Raw genomic sequence first — 19,554 nt, forward strand, 5'->3', positions numbered from 1 at the left:
CTCTCTCTCTCTCTCTCTCTCTCTCTCTCTCCCTCTCTCTCTCTCTCTCTGACTCTCTCTGACAAAAGGCTTGTGGTAAGGCCCTTCCTGGCATCCAGAAGGATATAGCTATTTAATTTTTGTGACTCATGAGGATTTGGATAGAATACAAATGCTGAAGGAGCCCAAACTCCTGTAAGGTTAAGCATTTGTAGAGCAGGACTCTGCAGTTAAGGGCTTTCCTTTCTGTCCTCCCAGCCCCAGTTTTTTGTTTTGTTTTGTTTTGTTTTTTTCCTCCTTTTATTTAGCTCATTATTGTGTCTGTGGAAAAGTGAGCAAAATTGGCTCAAGAGGCTGTGTGAAATTCTGAACAACAGTGATGATTTACAATAATTTACATCTTTGGATTATATCACATTCTGGGGTCTGCTTCATATTTGCTGGGTGATTGGAGTCCTTCTGTTTTTCTTTTTCCTGTCTTCTTAAACTTGTGAATCTGTAACTCATTGTAAAAAAGTTTACCTTTCTGAAGGTCTGGTTGCAAACTGCTTGCTGGGCTTGCCTCTAATTGGCTGTCATGAAAGTGTTAGTCTGGGGATTCCTTTTACAAATGTTAAATCATGTCTGTCTAGTTTACGTATGATCAATATTAGATGCTGGCTCCTACAATCAAGATAAGATGTAATTACTATCGTTTATATTATGAATACCTTTATTTTATGACTAGTTTGAGGACTGATAGAAATGAATGGCAAGAATTGTAACAGTCATTGGATGAATCTTAGTTTTCTTTATGCTTGTAATGATTTTTATTTTTTCACGGAATTCTATTCATTTTGCATAATTCTTTAAACAGTCTATTTTGATTTTACTTAAACATATTTTGATAGCAGATCTCATGTACATAAAGTGAAATTCTTACGTTGTAACTTGAATTGTTCAATATTGCATTTTATAAGTTCAGAATGGAGTGGGTTAACAGAAGCTGTATTTTTTGTTTATAATGAAAGCTTTGAAATAAATTACAAAATGCTGTGTGTAGTAAGGAATAATGCACACAGACAGAGTATGTTAGTCGTCTCGATTTGCTAATTCCGATTCAGAAGAAAATTGGAAACATCTTTGGGAAACTATCTCCTTTTTTGCCCCTTTGGACATGTATGTATAGAACTCATTTTCTTATTAGGATGATTATATATCATAGGCAGAGAATTTCATATTTATGAATAGAGCTTCCTGTTTTCATCAGTTGGGAGTGATGGGGTATTTTTCAACAAAAATTATAAAGCCGAACAGACCAATTTTCTAGGCATTTTTTTCCATTTATCCACGCCACTCTGAATTTGCATGTTAGACTTCTTCCTAGTGTGATAGTAACTAGGAGTGGCGTGAAGTAAATGACTGGGAGGGTGGGTGGAGACAGTGAATTACGAAACATTATTTGGGGGATATAATGGGATAAGGGCTGGGAAAAAGTAAGGAGGGTATTAGAGCCAAAATATCCTTGCCTATGGACTTCCTAGCACAGTTCATTATCTGTTTTTGGTTTATATAGATAAAGATAAATGTACAGACATGTTCATAAGTTTCTTCACAAAAAATTGATTTTCCCAAATTACACTGGGAGGACATGGGAATGATTTTAATCCTTTATTATTTAAATGTCCAGAACTTTTTCATAACAAAATTTTAGTAAGAAAACATCAGGCATACATTTATTGTTTCATTTTAAATATAGACTTACCATGCCTCATTGTATGTGTAAACATATTTTACACTGAAAAGTAAAAGCTTTCTTTTAACATGTATTTACTCATGCAAAAGAGAAAAGTTATTCAGTTATTCTCTTTAATAAATAAGGTAGACTGGTATGATCTATATCTCTAATTAACATTTAAAGTAAGTTAAGGGAGGGCTTTGTGTAATTTGTGCAATTTCCAAACATAGTTTCACATGCACCTACAATAACAATAGAATCAGGCAATTGAAAAAATTTAGGTAGCTGCTGTATGTAGTATGGTAAATAAATGCTTTTCTTCTTTTAGAATGAGGTTTTAGTTTCTGCAGAAGCGTTCTCTGACGTCTTACAACCCTGACTTTTTGCTAAATATATTCTTCCTTAAATTTTTTGAAAATTATGTGTATGTTGGCCCTCCAAATTAACTCTGTATGTGTTTGAATAATTTTTAACATCTATGTGTTTAACTGCCTGTTCTCTTTTTGCAGGTAACCCTTCTGCCCATAATTTTTGGGTCAGGATAATCATTCTTATTGCATAAGAGTTTAATAGATATTGTTTAATGTGCCCTTTCTGTTTTGTGTGAGGCCCATCAGATTCTGACAGGAGAAAGATAGTGAAGTCATGTGCTTTAAAGTTCGTATATTCATTATCTACACATTTTTTTTTTTCTAAATTGACAATATATCCTCTTTGGAGAAAATATTACTTCATGGTAAAAATTTAAAAACAACAGTGATAATGGTATGTATTTGATAATTGATAGTTTGTTTCATTACAAATAGCTTACCACATGTGATGAAGAAAGACTAACTCAGAAAAGTCACTACAAATAAAGCTCTTGATTATGGATTTATACTATGCTTAAAATCAGAAATGAAAACCACAGGGTTTTTTCTTTGTTCTTCAAAGACCCTCAAAACTGCATCCTTTTGAGGGATTATGTTAGTATATGCTATGTTGAAGTAAGTAACAAGTTTAGGTCTGCTGTATAAATTATGTACTTTAATGCCATGGAAATGAAATATAGCTTTGAACTTGAAATCAATTTCAAAAAGTAGTTATCTTGCTTCCCCTTTACCTTGTATTTACTGAATTTGTCAACATTGGTTAAACTTTATATTGTGTGGTATTAGATGATTTAACAGTATAATAGTTTTAAACGCTGTATATATCTTCATTGTTACCCTTTGAGTTATTTTTTATTTTTCAACTAATCCTATTTCAATGCAGTAGTTTTATTTTATCAATATCAGTATTGTGCTCATCTCTGTCGGTTTTTTTTTCATTGTTTTAGACTTCTGTTTGCTGCTGTTCTATTTTTCTTTTAATTAAAAGCAATAGGGACAAATGGTTTAATGTAGGAATTTTATAAATTGTAGAAATCCTAATTTTGCTCAAAATGTTTTCACTGATTATGAGGTTTTGCAAGACACTTTCATAATTTATTGTTTTAGCTCGGTATGTGACAATTTATTTTTTGACAATTTTTTTGGGGGGATTTGATGTGTAGCTGTTTAAGCTTATATAGCATTTACTGGGCCTTAGGTGATTTGAAAAATTTTAATGTTAGTAAAATACGTATAATTTTATTAGTACTTTAAATTATGATTATTCTTAGAGATTAGTTCCACTTCCTTATTTTAATGGGGTATATGTTTGTGTGCACAGTTGCATGCACATGTCTGTGATTGTGTGTGTGTACAGGGTATTTTGTGTTACTTTTTGTAATGAGAGTATTTTGTCTGTTTTTTTTTCTTCTTAGTTTGTTTTAATTAAATTGTATAAAACCTAAAGCACCACTATGTCCATGATTGCTTTAACAACTTCATTTAGTTAGTATTAGCATCTGTCTGTCTAAATGTGAGATTATGTGGAAATTGGATGCCAAAAGAGAAGAAGAGTAAACTTTTCTCCCTCCCTCCCTTCCTGCTTCTTCCTTCTTTCCCTCCCTCCCTCCCTCCGTCTTCCAGGCTTTTTCGGTTTCTCTTTCGCTGTTTTGATATTTCTATAGCGTCTCAAAGTAGATTCTTAAGGTTCTAGGGGGGGATATTGACATTAATTCTCACCAATTAATACCTGGCAGGTTCGAAGTACTTAACATTCAAGGCAAATCACTGTTACATCCTGGTCTAATACACCTCATTTGTTAGACGGTATTGGCATCTGATTACAGAGATTTTCTTTAACAGTTTTTAATTCCTTCCTGTATGTTAATTCACTTTAACATATTGTTTCACATGACCTTACCACTTTAATTGTGAGGATATGTTTTTTTCCTCTTAGACTGTACTTTGAAGTGCAGAGTGAGCCATACTTGTGTAATGTATCTGTATAGATAATTCACGTTTCTTATAATTATTAGAACAATTGCTCTTCTAATGCAGTCATTTTTCTAGAAGAAAAAAAAGGTGAGAACTTGCAGAAAATATGGGAAACATGCTCATATGACAGCTGAGGATGTGGCTAGGCTAAAGCAGGAAACTACTACCCACAATGCAATGTTACATATACTACCACTTAATAAAATTTATATCAAACATGCTACTGACAAAACCAAAGAAAAATAATATCCCAACTATACTAGTTAGTGTACTAAATATATCTAGGGAAAAGTGAAACTAATCTTTTTGGAACCTTTGCATTTAGAGAATATAGTAAATGAAACTGTGGGAACATCAGAGTACATTGGAGCTCTGTGGTAACTTTGTGCTGTGAGACTTGGTCGTAGGTGAAACTGTTACAGTGAGAACCTTTTGGATATTAGCTTTCCTGGAAAAGGTGTGAAGGGACAGCCCCTTTTTTAATTGAATTGTTGCAACATTAAATAGGGTTAGAGGACATTATCATCTAGTAGGAAAAATAAGGTATGAGCTATTTATCATGACTATTCACGCTTTTTACCCAGACAGATATATTTCTTTCCATTTTATTTGAGTTGTCTTTTATTGCCAGGTTTGAGGTGGGGCCTGAATTGTCCACTGAGGCATATTTCTTTTCAAAGTAATTGTTTTTCTTGCCCTTTCTTTTTATGTTAACCCACCTATAGCTTACCTGATCAGTCCATCTGCTTTACTCTAGGGAAGGTTAGTCTAAAGCAAAAATACAAACTGCTTTTATAATGTGGTTGAAAAAGATACTGCGGTATCTTCTAAAAAAATCAGATTTTAATATTCTTAGGGTTTCTGTTTATAAATCTTAACCTTCTGTGCGCTTAGCTGTCATGCTATAGCAATTTTGATGAATTTAGTACCTTAGTAATTTAGATGAATTATGAGGCTTTATATGAAGCTTTTTAAAGATTTAAGTAAGGGAACATAGTAGAGTTTTGAATTGAAATAATGTATAGAATTTTATCAGGAAGAATAGAGAAGACTATGAAGGTAGTTTTACCTATGAAAGATCCCCTCTTAGTATTCCAGTATATAAATTACCATTGTATCAGACCTGGCATGGCATTTGTTATCTCATCATTTAAACATGAATATATTGTCTCTCTGTCTATATCTCTTTTAAGGATGATTTGCTTAATTGTTTGAAGTATTTTCTCCTTTAGAGACTGCTTATCAATAGCAGCTGTAGCACTGTGGCTGTTCTCCACGGACTCATGGTGGTCTTGGGAACAACGTGCTTCAGCTTTGACAGGTGAGACAGAGGCTCGCCAGTGCCACTGCTTTTGGATGGATCCAGCTGTGGTTGGAGAAAGTGCATCTTGCCAAAATATATGGGTGAGACCACACACAGCCTTTAAAATAGTTATTGTAGGCTTATTTTTAGGAATACATGTCTTGACAGTTCTTTTATTTGCATGCCAATTTCATTGCTGTGTATAGATATTTCACTGGTTTCAGGAAAGGCGATTGCAGATTTAGGTCTTTTATTTGTTACGCCTTGTGTATAATTTACACTGGAAAATACTCTGAATTCAGGCATAATTAACGATATAGAAAATATATTGAACATGAATCACTAGAATACTGATCTTTTTGTTTTTATAAATTTGACAGTATTCCCATTGGAAATCTCAATTTCCCAGATAGTTTAGTAGTCAAAAATTGCTCCAATTTGAACTTTAAGATCAAATAAATTAGGGTAGAACGTTAAAATATTCATATTACTTCAATTACATTAGCAGTAAAAAATTTGTGGTTCTTGTTATTCAGAAGTACATATTTTATAATACTGATATAATAAAGCATTGTTTAAAATGTAAGTTTTGCACTTGAGTAAAAGCTTGAAAGCATTGAAACAAATGACCAAAGAAGTCAATTTCTTAATGCATAAGCACAATATGCAAGCCATCTAGTCTTTTTATGGGATGATTAAAACTTTATTCAATGTAGTGAACTAAATTTAAAATTGACTGTATGTTTGAAAAAAGTATGCTTAGTCTTCTAAAACTGGCTTTTTCAGTGACCAGTAAAGAGCACTGTTTAGATTTTTATAAACTGTTTCTTTTATAAAATACATTGGGATAATTATTCATGATTCTTAAGTTATTAATGATAACAGTATTAAAGCTTAACTTCCTGAGTCCTGGCAGGTAATTTTTATCACTGGATGATCAATGAATGTTGGTTAGGTATATATTTATAAAAAGTTGTAACTAGCTAAGATAAGATTACAGTTTTATTCTAGATATTTTCATAGGGAAAACAGAACCTACCAAGATAATTGGAAATTCAATTTCCTTCCCACTATTATCGCAATACCCTTTCATTCCTGAATGGTTCTTTCTGGCAGGAAAGTAATGGGGAAATTGTGTTCCTACATCTTTTCCAGAAAACAGGTTATGGAAAGAAGAGACAACATAGTGTACACAGAAAGATTGTTTAAAAGAAAATTTGGCCCCTGAATTGGTCAAATTGGCCTCAGAAATTGGTCATGTATGTGAATGTTGATTGGATGCTAGGTTTTTAAAAAACTTCCATAAGTCAGTTTTAGGATATTTGAGGAAACTGGAATAAGTACTGGATATCAGTGATACTATGGAATATTTATTAAGTGTGCTAATACTGTTGCACGTATATGATAGGAAAATATCCTTATTCTTAAAAAAGGCTCAATTATTTTCATGAAGTTAATGCCATGCTTAAACATATACATACATATAACAAACGTGGTAAATGTTAACAATTGGTGAATCCAGGCAAAGGATATACAGGTGTTCATTTTACTATTTTTAACCTTAAACAGTGAATTCTGGAAGGTGCAGCACTTTGTGGAAAAGGTGTATGGGGATTTGATTTTAAAGTGAATTCAGAAAGTTGGGGAAAATTTCATTTATTTGTATAAATAGTCCGTTTTTAAAAAATAAGGAATATGAACCGCCTGGGTTATATATGTAGCAATTTTAGATTTAGTTTATAGCTTAATTTTTTACATTAAGTTCTATTCAGAGTAAAACAGTTACTTTTCACAAATTTTTACATGGTAAATATAAATTGGAAATGGGTAAAGTATTTTTGAAAAAATACCAACTTTAAAAGTTTTACGTTTGTGTTATAGTAAATCAAGTCTAGACTGATAAACTAGAGTTTTGGAGGATCCAAACAATCATGTTATTAATGTGTCATTTGGTTATTGTTAGCTGAATGCATTTAAAATGTATAAAAATACCTTAAAAAGTTCATTCACATTAAATTTATACTTCTGAGTTGTACTGCTGCTACTAAATTATTTATACTATTCAGTAGTATTCCTTGAAGAAGTTTTTTAATGAGCAGAAGCCTGTATCTCTATATGCAGATTGTTCTGAATTTGTGTTATACTAGTTAATATCCTTCTAGGGTCTATACTTTTTTTCTGTACAGGGCCAGATAGTAAATATTTTTGGCTTTGTGGGACGTAGGGTCTCTGTTCACTGTTCATCCCTGCCTTTACAGCCTGAAAGCAGACAGTAAGTAAATTAGACAGTAAGTCAGTGAATGGGTGGCTGTGTTCCAGTAAACCTTTGTAAAGCAGGCAGCTGGCCTGCGGTAGTTTGCACACTCCTGCCACCTATACTTCATGTACAGAAATTTGTGGCCTAGTGGACATCTTCCTTTACAGAAAAGGCAAGAATAGTTTGAAAAACGATCAAACTTAATTTATATATTACAATGGAATTTTTTGTTACAGTGTTTATAAACTCTTTTTGTTTATTGTTATATGAAAGATAACATCTGTGGTGCTTCATAGGTGTTGAATTGAGTAGTGCAGTTTCATCTAGATCATGTAATTATTACATATTGTGCATAGTTTTATAAGTCACTCTAAAATCCTTTTAGGGATAAGGTTGGAATACAGATAAATAATCTTGGTTTTAGTCTATTTCCAAATTATAAACATCAGCATTTATCTAGTTGTTCATTATTAATAAAGATGCTAAGATTTCTACACCTTTTAGCCACAGAAATGTTTTCTTTTTCAGATTTCACTGGGTTTAATGTTCAAGCATAAAATACTTAACAGAAATCTTATTAGTGATTGTGACGAGCTGTTTTCCCACTTTTTCTTTTATATTTGAACTAATTTGAGTAGAAAAAGGGATTAATTATTTTTTATCTTAATCTCCAGAATATTAGTTACACCCACCATTGGACATAGTATCCAAAGTAAATTAGTTTTCTGAGGATTCACCACATTAGGTAGGCTGAGTATTATTTGTTGGATGCTGGTGATGGTTACATCAAATGATCAGGAAAAGCAACCATTTTTTTATTGATACAGAGTAAGTGAGCCCAAATTCTGATCTGAATTTGAAATGTTTAGTGTATAGTAATACTAGGGTTTTAAATAAATGAGCTATATGTAAATGAGATGGCTTTAAACAGATGTTTAAATTGTTAAATTCATATTGTTGAACACCTTGTTTTATCTGGGGTCATTTTAAGCAATTCCAGTTATTACACACATAGGTAAGGATCAGACAGTTAAAAAAATATTATATAAATCCCATAATTTTTAACACAAAAGAACAGTCTTCTTCCTTTGTTTGCCTCCTAGAAGCTCTGGTCATTGTCTGTTGGCCTTCACTTATGATAAAGTTCTAACATTATTGTTTTTACACCCCTCCCCTTTCTTCTATATTTAATTATAAAACGGTCACATAAATCATTGTAAGGAAGAAGAATACCCTGTCTGTGAGGGCAACACACACAAAAACTAATACACAGAAAACCCGAAAAGCGTCAGCCAGGGTCATTTAATGTAAGTTCAGACTGCCCTGTCTACCTTAATAGATTTTAAAAAGTATCACTGTGTTATAGCAATTTACTAAACTAGTTGACAGGAAGAACATTATGTTAAACATGCTTGCTTAAAAAGATAAGGAAGTACTAAATATATAGGAAAGATTTTCATCCAAAATTAATAAATTAAAAAGAAATTTGGCATTTAAAATTACAATGTTTAGTAGGAAAGTTGAAGAATAAAATCTGACCAAAAAATTAATGGTTAAATACAGATTATATTTTGCTGTCTCTGTACTATTTTGAATCTCTAGGACTCTTGTCCTTTTTAGCTATCCAGTTTTTAAAAAGTTAAGAATCCTAAAGATTGCGTATTTCTGAAAGAACTCACGTATTATACATATAATTGATATATATAGCAGAATTGCTATGTAGTTTTTTACTGCATGAAATCATTATAAAGTTTAACACTGAAAATGTCAAAAAGAGCCATTTAAAAAAAATTAACAGACTTTGACTTTTGAGCTGCTTTAATTTTACCTAAAAATTGAGCAGAAAGTACAGAGTTCTAATATGCAACCCCAAGCCCTCTGTGTATCAATGTTTTAACATCTTGTATTGCATCCTACATTCATTATAATTCATTATCAGTACCAATACTGATACACTACTGGTGGTCAGTAGTGTACTTTAGGAGTCATTATATAGTGCAGCTCTGTAGTTTTATCAAATGCATAATGTTATAGATCCACTATTGTAGTATCATACAGAATAGTTTTTCCTAAAAGTTCCCATACAATTTTGTTTAAATACACGTAACATAAAACTTAATCATCATAGCTATTTTAGCAACTGGTCTTTTTACTGTATAATATTATATTTTTCAGAATGTCATGGTTGAAATCATACAAAATGATACCTTTTCATACTGGATTCACTTAGCAGGATTCACTTAAGTTTCCTCCATGTCTTTTTTTGTGTGTGTGTGGCTTAATAGCTAATTTCTTTTTAGTGCTGAATAATATTTCATTGTAGATATACCACAGTTTGTTTATATATTCACCTATTGTGGGACATCTCAGTTGCTTCAAGTTTCTGGCAATTATGAATAAAGTTACTTATAAATATGAGTGCAAGTTTTTGTGTGGACGTAAGGTTTTCACTTATTTGGGTAAATACTTAGCACTGTCGCTGGATTGTTTGGCAAGACTACATTTAACTTTGTAAGAACCTGCTAACGTGTGCCCAGAGTGGCTGTATTGTTTTGCATTCACCCCAGTGATGAATGAGAGCTCTTGCTGCTTGCTCCACATTCTTGTCAGCATTTGCTTTTCTCAGCGTTTTGGGTTTCAGCCGTTCTGATAGATGTGTAGTGGTACCTTGTCATTGTTTTGACATCCCTTAATAATGATGTGGAGCGTCTTTTTATATGCTTATTTGCCATCTGTATATCTTCTTTGGGAGGTGTCCATTCAGATCTTCCACCCTATTTTGAATTTTTTTTGTTTTCTTATTCAGTTTTAAGAGTTCTTTGTACATACCACTTTTTTTTTTTTAAAGATTTTTATTGGGGAGTTGGGGGAGGGGAGCAGTGTTTGGGAATTGGGGAAGAAGAACAGACAAGTTGCTGTCCTTTTGTTCTTCAGTCTAGTTGTGGAGGATGTCGCCTCACTGGCCCATGTTGGCATCATCATTGCGCTCTTCCTGGGTGAGGCAGATCGGTTGCCAGCCACTGGACGTCCGCTCACGGTGGCTCTTGGCAGCTCATGCATGCTGCCAGCCGCTCACGCCAGTTGCCAGCCACTCAGGGCAGCCTTACGGCAGCCCACTGCAACTCCACTGCAGCAGCCTACGCTATCACCGGTGACTCACGGCAGCCCAGCTCCAGGTCAAGCTGTTGTTCACCATCTTAGCTGTAGAGGACGCAGCGCCACTGGCTCTAATGTGGGGCCCTGTTGCTCAGAGCTGGCATCTCAAGCCAACTCTTAATCAACGTGCCACTCGGCCCACCCAATACCACTTTTATTTATACATTTATTTGTTGATGGACACCTGGGTGGTTTCCACCTTTTGGCTATTGTGAATAATGCTGTAGTTGAACATGGGTGTTCCAAGTTCCCGTTTTCATTTCTTTTAAGTATATACCTAGGAGTGGAATTGCTGGATCATCTAGTCATTCCATGTTTAGCTTCTTAAGGAACCGCCAGACCAGCTCTGTGTTTTGCCAATATTTTCTCTCAGCCTGTGGCTTATCTCTTCATTCTCTTAACAATATCTTTCGCACAATGGATGTTTTTCATTTTAAAGAAGTCCAAATTACCAGTTTTTTCTCTCAGGAATGATACTTTTCGTATTGTATCTAAAAACTCTTTCCTAACCTGTGGTCATCTAGATTTTCTTCTGTATTCTCTTCTAGTAGAAATTTCATAGTTTTAAATTTTACATATAGGTTTATGACCCATTTTTTTTTAATTAGCAAAGTCAGAAAGTTCCCACCATAATTTATTAATAAGCTAACAAAGTAAGTTTGCATTGGGAGTTAAAGGAATGGTTTTAACTTAACATTTAAACTAAATATTGTAATTTTTTTTATTAGTTTCAGGTGTACAAAACAATGTAATAGTTAGACATTTACACCCCTCACAAAGTGATAACCCCCTCCCCCAATCTACTATCCCTCTGACATCGCATATAGCTGTTACAGTTCCACTGACTCTATTCCCTATGCTTTACTCCATATCCTGTGACTATATGTATATTAAACTATAGTTGACATTCAGTATTATTCAGCTTCAGCTTCAGGTGTACTGCACAGTAGTCAGGTGTCCACATGATCCATGAAGTGGACTCTCTAATAAGACAAGTGCCCATCTGACTCCTTACAAAATCTTGAGGATTCATTTTGAGTTTGTTTTTTTGTGAAAGATGTAGGTTCAGTGTCTAGATTAATTTCTTTCACATTTAGATGTTCAGTTATTATAGCACCATTTGGTGAGATGACTATCCATTGTATTGCCTTTGCTCTTTTGACAAAGGTCAGCTGACTATATTGTGTGGGTTTGTTTCTGGGCTCTCTATTCTGTTCCATTCATTTAGATGTCTGTTCTTTTGCCAGTACCACATTTTCTTGATTACTGTAGCTTTATTATGTTGTAGTAATATATCAGTTTGTGGATATTCGCAAAGTAACTTGCTGGGATTTTCATTGGGTTTGCATTGAATCTAAAGATCTAGTTGGAAAAAACTTGACATCTTAACAATATTGAGTCTTCCTGTCATTGGATACAGAATATCTTTCCATCCATCTAAATGTTCTTTGATCACTTTCATCAGAGTTTTGCAATTTCTCTCATACAGATCTTCTACGTATTTTGTTAGATTAATACTCATTTTTGTTGTGCCCATGTAAATATTTTTTTTAAAAATTCCAATTCCAATTATTAATTGATGGTATATAGGAAAGTAAGTGAGTTTCGTGTATTAACCTTGTATCCTACAATGTTGCTATTAATTGCTTTTTATTTTCAGGAGTTTTTTTGTTGATTCTTTGTGATTTTCTTTATATATGGACAGTCACTATCATCTGTGAACAAAGACAGTGTTATTTTTTCTTTCCATTCTTTATACTTTTTCTTTCCTTGGGTTATTGAATTAACTAGAACTTCCAGTATGATGTTAATAGGAGTGGTGAAAGGGACTATCCTTGTCCTGTTACTGATCTTGGGGAAGAAAGCATCTAATTTCTGTCCATTAAGTATGATGTTAACGGTATGTTTTTTTGCAGATGTTCTTTATCAAGTTGAGGATGTTCCCTTCTATTTTTAGTTTGCTGAGAATTTTTTATCATGAATGGGTGCTAGATTATTTTACATACTTTTTCTTTATCTACTGATAGGAACACATGGTCTTTCTTCTTAGCCTGTTTGTATGATGGATTTTATCAGTTGATTTTCAAATTTTGAACCAGCCTTGCATACCTGGAGTAAATCCCACTTGGTTGTGGTATATAATTCTTTCTGTACGTTATTGGATTTGCTTTGCTAGTATTTTGTGGAGGATTTTTTGCATGTGTTCTTGGAAGATATTGTTCTGTATTTTTCCTTACTGGTAACGTTTTTGTCTGCTTTTGGTATGAGGTAATGCTGTCCTCATAGAATGAGTGAGGAAGTGTTCCCTGGATTAGATTGTAGAGCATTTATTCCTTAAATGTTTGTTAGAGCTCACCAGTGAAGCCTGTAGGCCTAGGGCTTCCTGTTTTGAAAGGTTATTAATTATTGATCCAATTTAAAAAGTAGCTCCAGGCCTATTCAGGTTATCTGTTTTTCCTTGTGTCAGTTTTGGTAACGTGTGTCTTTCAGGGAGTTGGTCCATATTATCTAGGTTATCAAATATAGGGGCACCAATTGTTGATAGTATTTCTTTATTATTCTTTTAAATGTCCATGAGATAAGTAATGATGTCCTCATCTCTCATTTCTCAGGTTAGTATCTTGTGTCTCTTTATTTGTAACCTGGCTAGAGGTTTATAAATTTTATTTTTCTCAAAAACAGCTTTTGGTTTCATTAATTTTTTCTGTTGATTTCCTATTTTCAATTTATTTGATTTTGGCTCTAACTCCTATTTCTTCTGCCTACTTTGGGTTTAATTTGTCCTTTATCTATTTTCCTAAGGTGGAAGCTTAGATTATTGATTTCAGATATTTCTTCTTTTCTAATATATGCATATAATTTTATAAATCTTTCTATAAACACTTTCTGCATATGCAAATTTGATGGATTGTATTTTCATTTCCATTTAATTCCCTTTTCATTTAGTTTGAAATATTGTTAAGCTTGTGAAGTTTTCTTTCACCCATGTGTTTCTTGATATAGTTGGATTAATATTGTTAACCAAAAGCCAAAAAAAGATTCAGGCTGTAATAAAAAAGAAAAAGCATTTATCTGAGCAGGAAAAAAAGATGTGGGGGATTGCAATCCAGTACACAACAGATTCAGATAGCAACCTAAGTTGTGTTCCAGAGAGAACAAAAACGGGCAGAGTTTATAAAAGCAAAAATGCAGGTGCAGTTCTAGATTCTTTATGCACATGAAGTATGTTGGCTAGGTTAACAGGGAGTGGTTCCTTTCAATGTGAAGGCTATAGATGGTCTGGTTGCCATGGTAAGGAGGAGATAAAGTCCATATATGTCCATGCAGCAGTCCTTGATGTAGGATGTTTATGGTTTGACCTTTATTTTAGCAATAGGTCAGCAACTTAGCAGTTCTGAGAACTGAGACATGAGATGTGCATAGGCCCCGATTCGTTAGGGGCCTCCCAACTCTATTTTGAGCAACACTGTTAACAATGTTTATTCCTTTATATTCTCTGTTACTGATAGCTACCATTTTTGTAACTTTTACCTACCATGGCCTTTGTTCTTTGTTTCTTTTTCTTTTTCGGCTTCCACTCTTTTTATGCTTTTCCTAGTTTTAATTGAGCATTTTATATGATTCCATTTTATTTTCTCCTTAAACATGTCAATCATACTTTTCTTTCCTTCTTTTAAAACTTATTAAGTGGTTATTATAGAGTTTGGAATATATACTTAAAACTAATTCAAGTCCACTTTGCAATAACACTATATGGCTTCACAGGTAGTGCAAGTATCTTAGAAAAGAGTAAGCCCACTTTATAGCACTGCTGACATTCATTTCACTTATCTATTAGCTATCATCACTGAATACATCCTTGCGATTATTATTTTGAACGCTGTTATCTGTAGGTCAACTAAGAATAAATAAAATACCCTTATTCGTTCTCTAATGCTGTTCCTTTATATAAGTCTGTGTTTCTGACTTATATCATTTTCTTTATCTTTGAAGAATTTCTTCTAACATTTCTTATGAGGCAGATTTACTGGTAATGAATTTGCTCAAGTTTTTTTGCATGAGAAAGTTTTTATTGTTCCTTCACTTTTGAAGAATAATTATGCTGGGCACGGAATTCTGTGTTGGTTTTTTTTTCTTTCAACACTTTAAATATTTCATTCATATACTTTCTTGCTTGCATAGTTTCTGAAGAGCTATCCGCTGTAATTTTTTGACCTCTACAGTTAAGTTTTTTGTTGGTTTGTTTCTTCCTGGTTTCTTTCAAGATTTTCTATTTGTCATTGATTTTCTGTAGTTTGGGTATTGTATGCCTATGTGTCAATATTTTTATTCTTATTCTGCTTGGTGTTTTCTGAGCTTTCTGAATCTGTGGTTTGGTATCTGTCGTTTTAGAAAATTCCCAGCCATTATTATTTCAAGTATAACTTCTTCCCCTCATTCTTCTCCATTTAGCATTACCATTACACGTATATTCCTTTTGGATAATTTCCCACAATCTTTGAATATACTTTGTTGTTGTTTTTTTCGTTTTTCTTCTTACTATTCAATTTTGGAAGAATGTTGACACATCTTCAAGCTCTGTGATTCTTTCCTGTGCCATTTCAATCTACTGATGAGCTCATAAAATATTCTTTATTTCTTTTACAGTGGTTTGTGGTTTTTTTTTGCCATTTCCCTTTTTATCATTTCTTTTGATTATTTCTTAGCATTTCCATCTCTTTGCTTACATTACCCATCAGTTGTGACACATTGTCCACTTGTTTCATTAGCGCCCTTAGTATACTAGTCATAGTTATTTTAAATTTTATTCTTATAATGTCAAAGTCTCTGCCATACCTGAATCTGATTCTGATGCTTACTGTATCTTTTCAGACTGATGTTTTTCCTAATTATCATGACTTGTAATTTTTTGTTGAAAGTCCTATGTGATATATCTGGTAAAAGATAGGCCTTCAGTGTGAGGCTTTTATGTTTAAGTGGCTTGGAGTTAGCCTGTTGACTGTTGCTGTAGCCATCGTGTCAGAGACTAAAATTTCCTCCAGTGTCCTTACTTTTGTTTCTCCTGCTGGCTTTGGGTTTCCCTTGAGACTTCTTAGGTAGAGTCTGTGGGTCTTTCAGCTGTAGTCTGTTGTTATACACAGCTCATTGATATGGTGGGGAAGTATTCTATAATCCTCTGATTAGTTTCTATGTCTCTGGCTGTGACCTTTATTTATAACCACTCTCTCCTTGTCCCTTCCCCTCACACTGGGTTAGATAGGAAGCTAGAGAGGCAGATGTGGAGTATCTCTTTCCCCATATGGAAGGCTAGAGGAGGCTAGAGTTGGGTGTATTTCCCTTTTCCCGTCCCAAAGACTAATGGGTGCTGGAGCTGAGAGTTTCCTTTTCGCCATGGCAGTGAGTCTTTGGTGTAATGTAACTTGATTAGGCTCTGGTAAATAGTTTCCCCTGAGGGCTAGTTTTTGTTCAGCAAAACAGTGGACTAGGGAGTTCTGAAAGGGAAAACATAGGAATGTGTGTGTGTGTGGAGGGGGACCACTAAGCCTTGGCAGCCTTGAGCTTCTGTCTGTCTTGCTAGTCCATGCTTAGTCTTTAGCAATTAGTGAATTGCCCTTTTACGTGCTCCGACCAGGTTCCAGCCACGGGCTCTGCTCCTGGTAAGCTGTTACTCTTTGTATTTGCTTGTCTCATCTGTTATTTACCACAGTGGTTTGCCCTGTGACATCAATTCTCTGATGGACCTCAGAAGAGCGGTTGATTTTCAATTTATTTATCTTTTTTCTTGTCTTGAGGAAGGGAGTGACACTTGCAACCTTTTTTACATGTCATACTGGAAACAGGAAATCACAGCTTTTTTTTTTTTACAACAATTTTATGTATAGCAGTGTATTAAAACATGGAATTTAGAAATTCAGTACCATTCAGTCTATAAGCATTTATTAAAAACTAATTATATATCAAGCTCTGTGTTAGTACGTGGACTACAGAATTGAATAAGGCATAGTTTACAAGTCAAATGAATTTATATTGAGGAAACTATTTGGAGCACAAAAATAAGTCATTGAATAAAATACAGTACTTTGTTAAATACTATATAGACATATAAACATGATACTAGATAGTGGTAGAAAAGGGTAATTTCAGTCAGACTGAGGGGTTCAGTGGAAGTTATTCAGAATTGGTGAAAGTTAGCTGAATTTGAAGGACTGTTAGGAGTTGACTGAACACCGATATGTAGGAAGGGCAAGAGGAGGATTTAAACATAGGTCTTTTCCTAGCTTTTATAAGACTTGCATAAGAAAGAGAATCATAAAACTCAATTGTGATAGACCATGGGGTAGGCCAATTTAAGTGTGTTCTACTAAGCTTTTATCCTTTTTTACATTTTTTTTATTATTAGTTTCAGGTGTACAAAACAACACAATAGTTATACTTTTCACCCCTCACAAAGTGACAACCCCCCTCCCCCAACCCACCGCCCCCCACCCCCGATATCATACACATTATTCTTGATCCAGTTTCTGTGTAAGATAAGACAGTTGGGATCTGTTTCATTTTCAGTGCCTGTTTATTAGTGGAAGGGCCACTTTCACCAGAATTCGTCATTGTTATGCTTTGTTGTAAATCATGTTTATATACTAATTTTAAAAATGGTAAAATGTTGGACAATGTAAAGAGCATAAAGACACTCAATTCTTTTTCCTAGAGATAACAGTTTTAAATAAGTCTTTTTTTCTTTTTGTATGTCTCTGATACAAACATATTTGTGTGTGTGTGTGTGTATGTGTGTGTGTGTGTATATGATTTTATTTAATTTTTTTTAGTTAACATGTATTTTCTAAATATATTAAAATCTCTATAACATCATTTTTAGTGACAGTGTAGCATTCTTCCTCGTGGGTATTATAGCATTGTCATATGGTTGAACTTCTATTTCTCTGTTTTTTTGTAATGTTATGTTCTTGCGCTAGCATGAGCGTGTATGTATGCGTGTTTAAAGTCTTTTTTGTATTTGGGATTTTCAATTATTTTAAGATTTATTTTGTTCCAGAGACTACTTATTTTAGGGCCTGTTACTACTTTTGTTTTTAAATAGTCATCAGTTTAATATCATTGCTTCATATAATTCTATGAAACATTTTTATTTATTTTGATGCTTTTTAAGCTTTGTACTTCTGTGGGTTTATGGCTTTATGCCAGGGATAATCAAAAGCCACAAGATTAAAATGGCCCATATTTTTGAAGCAACAGTTTTAATCTCTGAGAAGTAGTTTTTAAGTTATAATTACAAACATGGTTATACTGTGATCAAGGGTACAGTTAACAGGAAACTTAAAAATAAAACTGGAAGTTTAAAAAAAATTGATATTCTAGTACTTTGGAGCAAAGGTTTGAGAAATATTGTTTTAGTTTGCATTATAAGATACTTTAAAATTTTACCTCTCAGTTCATAAAATAATTATGTTGCTAACCTTTAATCATTTATTTTTCTTATTTGAGCAATCCTAGTACCTGTCTATACTTTACAATGTATTGTTATTGAGTTATTTGTCATTAAGAGTTAGATAACATTTTAATAAATATTCTTTACATATGTTAGACACACCTTGCAAGATGCCTTTCTGATTTTTGTATGTTTTTTTTTTTTTTTTTGATATGTTACAGGTGGACCAAAGCACAGATGTCTGGGAATTAACTGTGAAACATCTCTAGTTCTCCTCTTGATTTTCTGTTTTTTCTTCATTTAAGTAATTAAAAATTAAATTAAAAAGAATTTTAGTTTTTCCTGAGTGTAAAACTTATACATGCATATTGTTGATATGTAGAAAACAAAATTTCATATTTTTATTTAGTTTTTAAAAAAATGTTCAATTACAGTTGACATTCAATATTATATTAGTTTCAGGTGTACAGACAGTGGTTAATCATTTATATAACTTACAAAGAGATCGCTGATAAGTCTAGTACCTACCTGATACCATACATAGTTATTATAATATTACTGATTATATTCCCTATGCTGTAGTTTATATTCCCATGACTATTGTCACTGTCAGTTTGTACTTTTTAATCCCTTCACCTTTTTCACCCAGTCCCCTAAACCCCCTCTCATCTGGCAACCATCAGAGTGTTCTCTGTATGTATGAGTGTGTTTCTGTTTTGTTTGTTTATTTTGATATTCAGATTCCACATACAAGTGAAATCATATGGTATTTGTGGTTTTTTTGTCTGACTTATTTCCCTTAGCAAAATACCCTCTAGGTCTATCCATGTTGTTGCAAATGATAAAATTTCATTCTTTTTTTTTTTTTTTTGGCCCAGTAATATTCCATCCACATCTTCTTTATCCAGTTGTCTATTGATGGACACTTAGGTTGCTTCCAAATCTTGGTTATTGTAAATAATGCTGCAATGAACATAGGAGTGCTTATATCTTTTCACATTAGTGTTTTGGATTTCTTTGGATAAATACCCAGAAATGGGATTGCTGGATCATGAGGTAGTTCTATTTTTAATTGTTTGAGTAACCTCCATACTGTTTCTGATAGTGGCTGCACTAATTTGCTTTCTTTAGGACAGCATCATTTCTTAATGACACCATCGTTCTTCCAGTCATCAGATTTGCAATTCTGTTTTTTGACTCCTTTATTTAATAGATTCCTGTCAGTGCTTTGTTTTCCTGTATTCTTTATTTCCCATCTTGGCTTATATCCTAAACTTCACTACCTTATGACTTACTAATTATGACCTGGCTTTTCTGACTCCAAATTTATCCACTCTAATACTTTTTTATTTT

General features: G+C 33.4%; 1 protein-coding gene across 4 annotated transcripts in view; it reads left to right on the forward strand.

The window, feature by feature from the left end:
* SUPT3H (SPT3 homolog, SAGA and STAGA complex component) overlaps positions 1-19,554 on the forward strand; it is a 455,615-nt gene that overhangs the window by 41,798 nt on the left and 394,263 nt on the right. The window lies entirely within an intron of this gene.

The sequence above is a fragment of the Hipposideros armiger genome, unplaced genomic scaffold (genome assembly GCF_001890085.2).
Source record: "Hipposideros armiger isolate ML-2016 unplaced genomic scaffold, ASM189008v1 scaffold_72, whole genome shotgun sequence".
Classification (NCBI taxonomy): domain Eukaryota; kingdom Metazoa; phylum Chordata; class Mammalia; order Chiroptera; family Hipposideridae; genus Hipposideros; species Hipposideros armiger.